The 12,394-nt window shown below is 41.1% G+C and overlaps 1 non-coding gene across 1 annotated transcript; it reads left to right on the top strand.

Moving 5' to 3' along the window:
* Positions 1-229: 229 nt before the first annotated feature.
* Positions 230-339, top strand: LOC132014742 (U6 spliceosomal RNA). Its single transcript, XR_009403392.1, has one exon. It is a non-coding gene; the product is annotated as a U6 spliceosomal RNA (small nuclear RNA).
* Positions 340-12,394: the final 12,055 nt, after the last annotated feature.

Here is a 12,394-nt window from a genome sequence, read left to right as displayed (position 1 = left end):
TCAGAGCAAGCACAGGTGAATTTAATGTCTGTTGGGACTGAGCCAGGGAAGACTTAACCCACTCTGGGCTCTCAAGTGCTTGAGGGGGGACAGCAGGTTTTTGGAAGGGTCTCATAGGCCTCTGGCTAAATTCAGCTTCCTTAATCCCATGTTTCTCAATCACCTGGTCAGACAAGCTCTTGCAGAGAAAAGGGGATGGAAAAAGTCTTGTTTAGGAATAGAAAATCTGGTGCTGGCTTCTCTGGCAGCACATATACTAAAAATTGAAATGATGCAGAGTAAATTAGCATGGCCTCTACTCAAGGATGACACAAAATTTGTGAGGCATTACATATTTCTTATGTGGAATTAAAACAAAAACAAAAACAAAATAAAGGAAAGCAAGCAAGCAAGCAAGTAAGAGAGAAATAGAAAATCTGGTTTTATGCCCTAACCAACTAATTTCTTTCTCAGTGACCTGGACAAATAATTCAGTCCTTTTATTTTTATTCTTTAATTTTTAAAAAAATAATCTAGTCCTTTTAAGACCCAGGTATTTCTTTGTAAAGATGTCTAAGAATAATCCACTTCAGGGTTGGAGTGAGGATCCAGCAAGCAAATGTATTAGAGAGTGCTTTGTGAAATACATGCAAGCCATTGTTTGGAGCTGACATCAATTGGTGATTCCTAGCAAATAGCTTTATCCCAGAAGAATCAAGAAGATGATAATCACAATTACTCTTTAAACCCTGGCATTCAAGCATTATAGAATTACAAAAGGTCATGGTAGAAAGTCTGAAATAGCTTTTCCTAGCCTCTTGTTGGGCACACGGAGAAACCAGTTGTAGGGAAGAAAGTAGGCTGAATATCATGGGAGATGAAGTGAATCTTCATGACCTTTGCTCTCTGTTCCTGTCAGTATGCTTCAGAATGTCATGTATACAGTAAGAGTTCAATAAATGCTGGTAGAAGTGAAAGAATTCACTCACTGTCAAACAACCCATATTGCTGTTGGCAATGGCAAGTTGGAATCTTTTCTCTTTAATTCACACTCCAAGTATCTCTTCTTCCAATATCAAAACTTATGGAAAATGTGTTTGCTGGTCACCCTAGTCATACTGAAAAAGAACATGCTTCCCATAAGCCAGCAACATCCTGGTAAAAACCACTAGCTTCAACTTCCAATAGCAGTTCATTGAAGCATTTAATTCTTGTCATACCATCTTTCAATAATCATTTTAACATATATAACTGGACAAATTTACAAAGTGTTGCCCAGGGTATTACCTTATTTAATTTCCTGAACAATCTGATGATGATGCTATTAGTTCCATTTCCCAGAGTAAGAAGTTGAAGCTCTGAGAGTCTGCATGACTTGCTCATCTGATCATCTTGCTCAGGTGATCTTTGCTAAGCACCAACCCTGATTGAGTAGAGTCTGAAAGGGCAAACTGACAAGCACCTCACTGCCTGGAAGATGGGAGAGAGATTGAACATCGGTCCAGGGCACAAGAAGGCAGTTGCCTTCTTGCTGCAAAAATCATTCACGGAATCGCAGGCTGTCCCTTTTAAAATACGCAGGCTTTCAAAGCCCGTACTTTCCCCTTTCCTGCTCTTTTTGGTGTGATGAATGCAAGATGGGTGTGACGCATCCGAGTGGAATCTGCAAGTCGCTGATCCTTTAAAACCTACTTCTGTAAATACCAATAAAACAAGTCTCAACGTTTTTTCCTCATGCAGGGAGTTCATTCAACCAGGAGCCCTGGAGGAGGGAAGCTACTCCCTGCTCTCCTTTCAGGGCTCTCGACAGAAACGGAAACTCATCTCCAGGCTCTTCCCCTTTGCCTACCTACCTTGCTTAATTTTAAGTCAGTTAGTCTGTAGTTCTTTCTGGCTCCCCGCCTTTGTCTCCCTTCACTTTGTCTAAACAGCAGAACTGGTTCTATTTGCCACTCCAGGTGTGTCCGAGTCTGGAAATAATACTGCACAGGCACTCAGTAGCTATCTGTTCAATGAAGAAATGAATGGATGAATGAAGGAATGGATATTGGCCAGGTTTAAACGCCCTGTCATTGATCAGCTGCCTGACTCTCAGGAAGGTATTTGACTTAGTTGTGCCTCAGTTTCTCATCTTCATGAGTGGTGTGTGGAAGATTACAGAAATGTGGATATTTATGTGCTATATAGAGCACCTGTGATTCACTCTGGTACTCAAAAAAGTGGTAGCGTTGATGATTATCATTATCATTATTAAAGAGACCTGGAAGTGACCTGAGAGTCACAAGAGGAATGTTTCTGTAGGGTGGGGAGGGTCAAGGGGATAGTATCTATTAGTTGTGAGGAGTAGAGGATTTAAGCAAGCAGGGGAAAATGCTCAGGGGAAGGCATGTCATCCAGTAATACAGGGGTAAAGGAAGGAGGTCTGAAATAGTCTGAAGACAAGAAGGATAAAGTGAAAAATGGGAAGTCCAGCAAGGCTGTAGAAAGAGGTGAGGGTATGAGGAAAATATATGATCAAATGAGTCCCTAAAATTAAGTTGTTATTATTTGATTATTATTCAGTTATGTGCCACTGAATATGGCAAAACCTGTGCCCAACAGGGGAAGCTGGTGCCCAGTGCCATAGGAGTGGTAAGGGTGACACAGTGGTAAGGGTGACATGTTCTAGGGGCACAGAGAAAAGACAGTGACACTGTCCTTGGACATCTGAGAGTGGCTTCCTCATGAGCACTGGCTCATCAAACATTTCTTCCTCCTCTCTTGCTCTCTCACTTGCTCACTCACTTATTTCATATATATTCTTGAATACCTGCTAATTTTCTAGATGTAGAGTTGGATGATATAGACATAGCTAGAATAAGACTCAGTCATGGAGCCTTGGGTCCCATGGTGTTGATGGGTAACATGCCACTGGAGGCAGAGACAATGGCATGACAAACAGCACAGAGAACTTTCAAACAACCATGGTCTTTCACAGGCAACCCAAAGGGAATGGCAGGGATGTGCACAGCCCAAATGTCCTTTGGATTTGAGGTTGACATAACATGCCAGGAAAAGGAGCAGATGGAAGATGGTAAACAGGGAGATTTGTGTTTCAGAAGGATGCCTCTGGTGGCAGGAGGGCTGGAAGGGAATGAGATGACCCTTTTAGAAAAATAAAAGTGGAGATGGTGGAGGGTTTCTGGGAGGAGGCAAGGTTAACTACGGATTCAGATGGGGAGGTGAAAAGATGTTTCTGGATGCAGAATTATCCCTATAGACAAGAGTGAAGGAGAGTGCACCAGCCACTTAGCTGGAGGCTGGGAAGAGGCAATGAGCTCTTGAATGGGAGAAGAAGGAGGCTGAGAGTGAAGAGACAAACTTCAATGTGATAGTCCTTCAGGTCCTAACTGTGACCAACAGGACGGATGGGCTCCTTCCGTGAGGTGCCCACCCTAACATTTCCCCTCCTCAGGAATTCACCCTAGATCTCTGAGAAGAAGTGGTAGGTTTACTGGCATCAGTCCCATTCTTTGTAGTGGGATAACTATGACGTTGGAGGAAAAGTCAGCCAGTTCACCTAAGGCTGAATTTGAGATTCAAAATGACTTTGGATGGAAAAGGGAAGAGGTGAACAGCAAATCACTCAAAATTCCATGTGTAAAAACAGAATAAACATGTCTTTATTTATTATCACCTTTGTGAAATCTCTTCCATCCAGTTAGGACTTGTGCCAGGGGAAGTGGCATGAAGAAAAGTCAATGCAAAGAATTTTGTAAAATCTCTGTCCTTTTCTTGAGTTTCTTTCCTCTCAGGATCTCTTTCTCTGCTGCTTGCCACATTCCAAAGAACACAGACAGAAATTCCCCAAAGTTTTCTGTTTGCCAACGGCCCTCTTCTCCCACAGCACTTTTTACATTTCCCCAGTTATGGTTCCTTAACTATAGACCATCATCATTATTTTTCCTACATGAAGGCAGCACTGAACACTTTTCTCTAGTGGCCTCATCATTTAAAGCAGGGTCCAGCATACCCCTGAATAGATGAATGTTTGCTCAATAAACTGTATGATTGGCAGTGTTCTGGCATTCTCTGTAGTGACTGCTTTTGCAAGGGATACTTATGGAGATGAGGGGAAGAGAAAGTGTTAGGAAAAGACACTCTGTGCACTCTTCATGTCACTGCCCATTCTGTGTACTTAAAAGGAAGAATTTGCTCCAGAGGAAACTGCATGTGGTGTCCTGCAGTAGCTCATAAATTCCAGTGGCAGAAACAGCTGGGCTAGTTGCCTAAGAATCTCTAGACATTCTGAATCAGTAGTTTCGGGGTGGACCCTGGAATGAAAAAAAAAATGTATCTCTGTATTTCTGTATCTCTGTATCTCTGTATCTTTCTATCTATCTATCTATCTATCTATCTATCTATCTATCATCTATCTATCATCTACCTGTCCATCCATCCATCCATCTATCCATCTTCCCAGTCATCCTAAAGTTTGGGCAGTGTTATTGAGAGACAAGAACACCACCAGTGCAATTTGGAGACATTGGTTGGAATTTGGGGTTCATTACTGATTAGTAACTGGGACAGTAGCTTATTTTCTTTAAGCCTTGGGGACCCCATCTGTAAACTGACAACAATAATCTATCTCTCAGGGCTCTCAGGAGATGTAAATGAGTAGCAGAAGAAACCCATAGTAAGTTTTCAGGTAATTATAGTTGAATTTGAACATACATGAGAGAAAAAACAGCAGGGAGACCAAGGTTTCTGGGACAGCTTATAACCAAGCATGAAAACTAAAGCATTTAGATATAGGTAGAAGTTGATGATTCATCTGCTGTGTTTTAAATTGCTTGGGCTGTGGCAGCAAAGAAAAATCCATCTTCTGGGGGGCATGAGGAAATACGTCTTGGGCAGTTGTCAGTTCAACCCAGAAAGCAAAAGGATTAACCCCCAGAAATGTCAAGACCTGAGAAATTCATACTGTGATCAGTGTGAGAATCTCTCTTTGCTTGGGGAATGAGAGACCGACCACTCCTGTAGGTGCTACTGAAGGGCAGGTCCGGGATGTGGGGCTAGGGAGAAGGATGCATGGCAGAGAAATGATTAGTCAGACATCAGGGTCCAGAGAATAGATCCCCATGCTTGTGTCCTCACATGGAGCTGCCAATGTCAGCTGTAATTATGTACTTTCAAGGAACAAATATTGTGCAAGCTTATGGCAAAACTGATGTGACTCCATCAGCCAAAAACATCTATTGTGTGCTTATAGTGTACAAATATGAAGGGCACCTGGAGCTTATCAGTGTGGGCTGGGTGTTACTCTTTTTCTCCCCTTTGCCCCCAGTGGAGACTTTGGGTACATACATCTCTTACCTCACTGGATAGAAGTCATTTGAGTTTGTCTTATCTGCTAACCATTTCTTTTTTCCTCTTGCACTTAGAACAGTGCTTAGCATGTAACAGACACTGAAGATATTCAAAACTGTCTTTTGAGGAAACTGAAGTATGGGCTAGGCACTTTAAATCAGCTTATGCATCCAGTGGTATAGTTTATGTCCTAAGAGATATTTTTTATGCTCCAGAGTCAACATGAACAACATCCTGAAGTCTCAACTCTTCTGAAAACATCAGTGAAAGAAAGGCAGGGAACTTACCTATTGGATTTATAACAAAATACATAGTAACCTTAAAATGAACCTTGATAGGTTATAAATTAGGACATTAAATCTGCATGGCTTTGAGATTAAAACAAACATTGAATCAAAGCCTTCCTCTCTCTTTTGTGACCTCCCAAATACACAGGGTTCCTTGGATTATTCTGGCAATTATTTGTGGCCAGCTATGTGAAGGTAAGAAGTGTGTTTTTCTCCCTGATGAATCCCTAGCATCAAGCACAATGACTGGCTCACAGGAAGCACTTGAGGCAACCTATGAAATGGCAGAAGATACTCGCAAATGACATTACAGATAAAGGGCTGATATCCAATATCTAGAAAGAGCTCCTTAAACTCAATACACACAAAACATAACATGTCAAAAAATGGCAGAAGACATGAGCAGACACTTCTCCAAAGAAGACATACAAGTGGCTAACAGCCACATGGAAAAATGTTCATCATCATTAGCCATCAGGGAGACTCAAATTAAAACCACATTGAGATACCACCTTACACCAGTTAGAATGGCCAAAATCAACAAGACAGTAAACAACATGTGTTGGAGAGGTTGTGGAGAAAGGGGAACCCTTTTACACTATTGGTGGGAATGCAAGTTGGTACAGCCACTTTGGAAAACAGTGTGGAGATTCCTTAAGAAATTAAAAATAGAGATACCTTATGACCCTGCAATTGCACTACTGGGTATTTACCCCAAAGATATAGATGTAGTGAAAAGAAGGGCCATATGTACCCCAGTGTTCATAGAAGCAATGGCCACAATTGCCAAACTGTGGAAAGAACCAAGATGCGCTTCAATGGATGAATGGATAAAGAAGATATGGTCAATATATACAATGGAGTATTATGCCTCCATCAGAAAGGAAGAATACCCAACTTTTGTATCAACATGGATGGGACTGGAAGAGATTACGCTGAGTGAAATAAGTCAAGCAGAGAGAGTCAAGTATCATAGGGTTTCACTTACTTGTGGAGCATAAGGAGGATAACACAGAGGATATTGAGAGATGGAGAGGAGAAGTGAATTGGGGGAAATTGGAGGGGGAAACAACCCATGAGAGACTGTGGACTCTGAGAAACAAACTGAGGGTTTTGGAGGGGAGGAGGGTGGAGGGCTGGGTGAGACTGGGTATTGTGGAGGGCATGTATTGCATGGGGCACTGGATGTGGTGCATTAACAATGGATTTTGGAACACTGAAAAAATAAAATTAAATTTAAAATTAAAAAAAAAAGTTTGCTGAATAATTCTTTGCATGTTTCTCTTCTCTCTTCATAGAGTGTAAAGTCCTGGATAGTGTGTCCTAGTTACATTTGGGTTTCTAATGCCTGACATGTAATAAGTCCTTGCTAGATGTCCATCTCATGATTCATTGTATATCCACTGAGCCTAGCACGACACTTTGCAAATACCAGGCATTGTGCATCTCCAGAAGTGATGCTGGCCAAACTGTGGAAAGAGCCAAGATTCCCTTCAAAAGACAAATGGATAAAGAAGATATGGTCCATACATACAATGGAATATTATGCCTTCATCAGAAAAGATGAATATTCAACTTTTGTATCAACATGGACAAAACTGGAGGAGATTATGCTGAGTGAAATAAGTCAAGCAGAGAAAGTCAATTATCCTGTGATTTTTCTTACTTGTGGAGTTTAAGGAATAACACGGAGGACATTAGGAGAAAGAAAGGGAAAGTGAATTGGGGGAAATTGGGTAGGGAGATGAACCACGAGAGACTGTGGACTCTGAGAAACAAACTGAGAGTTTTAGAAGGGAGAGGGGTGGGGGGATGGTTGAGCCTGGTGGTGGGTGTTAAGGAGGGCGCATATTGCATGGAGCACTGGTACATAAACAATGAATCTTGGAACTCTGAAAAAATCAAATTAAATTTTAAAAAAAGAAGTTATGCTGACTTTGGGGTCATGGAGAGCTATGATCAGATTACTAAATTCCATGTTGAACACCCTCTTACTTAAACTTTCTTAGACTCAGTTTTGCTATATGTAGAATGAGAATAACATTTCCTATTCCCCAGATTGGATTCCAAGTATCAATGTCATTATTTGCATGAGATACTTCTCATATAGCAAGTTTTTAGCAAATACTCATCCTCTGTCTTGTTTCTAGACACTTGTTTTTGTGCCTTGAATGAGATTCAAAAGGACTAAGTTTTGGTTCTGATTCTGAGCTTTAGCTCTGGTTCTACAGAATGAGATTCTTACTTGGTCTAGCTCTGAGAAAATCTCTTACAGCGCTTGAGGTTTAATTTTTCTGTCAGCAAAATGGGTAGGATACTTGCAGCCATTTTCTGCTGGTGTTCTGGGAAGAAGGAATGAGATAATGTCTGGAAGGAGATGTGAGCTTTAGAGATGAAAAGTGCTGTATAAATTCAAAGCCCAGATGCTTTATGATATTACTATCCAAAGACTTCTTGGATTTTTTTTTTCTTTTTAAACAGGAGATTTTTTGACCTGAAGACACAGTTCTTAGCCCTGTCTTTCCTAACAGCCTTTGAAATAATTTGAAAGCGTCCTTGAGTGATGTTGCCTGACTTTGCCTCTGCTTCTGCTCCTCCCCTACCTCACTGCTCTCTGACGTTGGAGGTAATTGTTTTTGGGGTGGGAGGAAAAGTGAAGCAATCCCAGAGATAATTGCCCCATGGTCAGGACATCAGGGTTCAAGTCCTGACTCTGACTCTCACTAGCATTGGGCAAATCAGTGATCATCTCTGGATCTGATCCAAAAACAATGAGGCTGGACTGGTTTAATCTTCCATTTCCTCAGCAGCCTTAAGCAAGTGGACCAGATGCCTGTCAGAAGAGCATAGTAGGTAGGTGTGGAAGTAGAACTGAAAATGGTGGCAGAACACAGGCAGGAGAGATTCCTCACTGAAAAGGAGGTTGTTAGGGAGTATTGGAGGAATAGAGGGTAGGAGGGGCCATGAGCAATCCGATTGTGCAGGGCCTTGAAATACAGGCAGAGAGGTTGAGAATTGGTATCACATAGGCTTCCCCTCCTGGGAGGCAATATGGTGACCCAGCAAGAGCAACAGCATGGCTCAGAATGGGGTTGACCCCATGGCATTTTCACTAATTAGTTATGTCTTTGGGCAGGTTATTATACTTTTCAAATATCAATTTTTATTTTCTATAAAATGGCAATAAAATACTCACCTTATGGGATTGTTATAAGAATTAGATGATGTAGGGGCACCTGGGTGGCTCAGTGGGTTAAAGCCTTTGCCTTCAGCTCAGGTCATGATCCCAGGGTCCTGAGATTGAGCCCCGCATTGGGATCTCTGCTCAGCAGGGAGCCTGCTTCCTCCTCTCTCTCTGCCTGCCTCTCTGCCTACTTGTGATCTCTCTCTCTGTGTCAAATAAATAAATTAATTTAAAAAAAAGAATTAGGTGATGTAGTACATGACAGTATAGTGGTCTTTGTTACTGTGGATTCTGTTTTTATAAACTTGCCTACTTGCTAAGATTGACTTGTGACCCCCTCAGTCGAGACTGGCTGCGCTCTCAGTCATTGATGAACATTGATGAACAAGAGCATAGGGTGGCAAAACTTTGAGTCACTCAACACGTATATTCCCAGCTGAGGCTGAACAGAGAGACTGTCTGCCTTCTTGTTTTAGCTCCCACACTGTAAACAAGTATCCTTTCTGCAGTCTATTTAGTGCTAAGTTTTTCACATTTTTATGCTCATTGTTGGTGAGTTAGTAGTTTAAAATGGTCCACAAGTGTAGTGCTGAAGGGCTGTCTAGAGTTCCTGAGTATAAGAGGGCTGTGATGTGTATTCTTGAGAAAATACATGTGTAGATAAGCTTTATTCAGGCACGAGTTATCCTGCTCTTGGCTGTGGATACAATATTAATGAATCGACAATATATATATTAAATAAGGTTTTAATAAGATGATGAGTAGTTCTCTACAGACAGAATATTGGTACCGATTCTCCACAAGGAGATTTTATAGAATGAGCTAATGGTTAAAGTTATTTGGTAAAGCTTACATGTAGTCACATGTGTGTTTCTTTGAGTGTGTGTTTGGGGAGTTTATCAACAACATTAGCAAAAAGCATTTTATCAGGCAAATAAACCTTAAATAAACTATTTAAAAGGGTCCTTCAAGACTTTTTTACACTTGTGTTATAACTATAATTATATATACTACATACACTGTGTGTATATAGTGTATATATACAGTGTGTGTGTGTGTGTGTGTGTGTGTGTGTTTGTATTTGAGCATATGAAGACCTAAGAGGGTGAAGTGAGTTTGCCAAGTACACGTTCACTTGGTTTTTCATTTGGTGCAAGGGACAGGACAAGAAAACTGATCTTCGTTGACAAGCAAGCCCTTACTAGTCTTCCACTGTATTTAAAGCATTATAGTTGCTGCTGGGATGATTGAGAAATGTAGGCTGTCTAAATCCTTCTATCGGAAAGTTGGTGTTGTTATTTCACATTGCAGTGGACAAGGAAATGGCTTGGAGGATGAAGTTAGAGAGGAGTACAAATGAATCCTGACATGATAAAAAGAACTGGCTTTGAGTTCATACAGATTCTACTATGACTTTGCTCTGGGATCTTAGGCAAATCCTGTATCGTCTCTGAGCCCCAGCTTCCTCACCTATCAAATGGTGCTACTCTACTTTATAGGATTGCCATGGAGATTAGAGATAATGTAAGGAAGGTACTAGAAACATGGAAGACATAAGAAATGCTTACCATTGTTTTGAGCATGAGCTTGACTTTAGCTCTTATTTCCTGGGCAATTGCATTGTTGCTCTGACTAACTGCAGATCCACAGCCTCTGTGATTTTTCTAGTTCTTCATGGACAGTGAGCAGAATGCTACTCCCACTCTCTCCTGGCAAAAGGTGAACTGGTAAGCAGAGGAGGTTGATGTGTCTGTGTTTCCCCAACATAGCAAAGACAAGATGAAAGTGGTGCATCTTCCATGGGTTGGCTCTCCTCCTTCCCTGTGGTAGGGCAGAGCCTCTGCAAGCTGGATGTTACAACCCACTTGCACTAACCTTCAAGGAAGCTCAAAGGCAATCTGGCCTTGAAATCTTTATGGAAGTTTTTTTCTTCTTCTTCTTCTTCTTTTTTCCCCCACTCACTCTCTCATTCTCTTCCCCTCCCTTCCTTTTAATTTGATATGAAAGGTTGCATAGATGGCTTATGATTCCTTTTTGTGCGGGTGTGCTTGCAAAATAGAGACATAAGCATGTAGGTTGTATTTATAGCCAGGAAAGTTTCCTGGTGGATGGAGACATCAGCTACTTTATAGTCCTGAGAACAAGGTTTCTTCTTTGTTGTTGATGAAGTTATTAAATTTCTGTGGTATTTCCCCCCATACAATGCACAATAAGGTGTTTTACGATGTTAGCAGCCAAGGTGCTCTTCACCTCAAAATAAAATGATTGGTATGAGCCAGGAGAGGTCCAAGTGAATGTAAATACATCCCTTTCATATCACAGATTGGCCATGAACATTTTCCTGCTCAGTATTATCAGATGGTGCAAACAGACAACAGAACCATTTTAGTGGGCTTGGGTGGGAGAAGAACTTATTAAAGTATATGAGCTAGTTCTTTGGATCTCTGAGACACTAAAGAGTCAAACTTGGCAGCTCTATGGACAAGGACCACATCTAAACTATTATCATAAGAATGCACCAGCAGTGCATCATCACTGCCATTGAGGACAGACACCACAACTCATACTCTGGACCCAGGATGTCAGATATCTCACTTCTGCTATTTCTCAAAGCCAGCCATGACTGCCTTCTCTAGCTAAAAAAACAACTTCCACCCAGCATCTCCTTTTTCATCTTGATGACTTCTCAGTGAAATTCTCACAGGAGCATGTGATTGGTAGGGCTAAGGTTGAGCATTGCAAGGGACAGTGGGAAGGACATGGAAAACTTCTCAATTATGGGAAACTCCAATGTGACTATAGTTTTCAATGCTGGATAATATTAAGGAAAATGTGGGAAAGATGTAACTGCTGTTTGGTTCTGCTATTAGACCTAGAATATGAACCAGGGTTTCTCAATTTCAGTAGTCTTGAAATTTGGGACCAGATGATCCATCATTGTGAAGAGCTGTCCTGTCCACTGCAGACTGTTTAACAGCATTCCTGGCTTTCACCCACTAGATGCCAGTAGCACTGCTCCCTGTTGTGACAACAAAAATGTCTCTGGACACTATCAAGTGTCCCCTGGGCAGAAAAATCTCACCTGGTTGAGAACCACTGCTGTAGATCGTGATATGTTTGGTGCATCGTGTGGTGTGTGTATGTATGTGTGTGTTACCTTATGCTGAAAGTATTTTGGGGAAACTTGAGTAAACTAGGTATGAGAGGCTATAGTGAATAGAACTGAGGCAGGAGGAGTTCTCAGAAGCCCATTACTTGAATATAAACATCACAAGTGTAAGGTTTTGTTTGTTTTGTTCACAGCTCAGTTCCCAGTGCCTAGTGCATAGTAGTGCTCAATATATATTTGTTGAATGAATGAGAAATTAAAATCCAAGTTTTTGTTGTTGTTGTTTTGGAAAAGAACAAGCTCAATTTAGATATTCTGTCTTTTATAATGACACTGTTATGCTGAAAATAAATAAATGAAAAAAAATGGAAACAACAAAAAAAGATATTCTGTCTTTTTATTAGACCAGAGTTTGGTTCAAAAAGTATAGTCACTCTATCACTGAGGTGTATACTGGCCCAAATGTAGCAGCAGCCAGATATAGGA

The sequence above is a fragment of the Mustela nigripes genome, chromosome 3 (assembly GCF_022355385.1).
Source record: "Mustela nigripes isolate SB6536 chromosome 3, MUSNIG.SB6536, whole genome shotgun sequence".
In the NCBI taxonomy this organism is placed as follows: Eukaryota; Metazoa; Chordata; class Mammalia; order Carnivora; family Mustelidae; genus Mustela; species Mustela nigripes.
The sequence above is the reverse complement of the archived record's forward strand: the minus strand, read 5'-3'. Positions and strand labels throughout refer to the sequence as shown.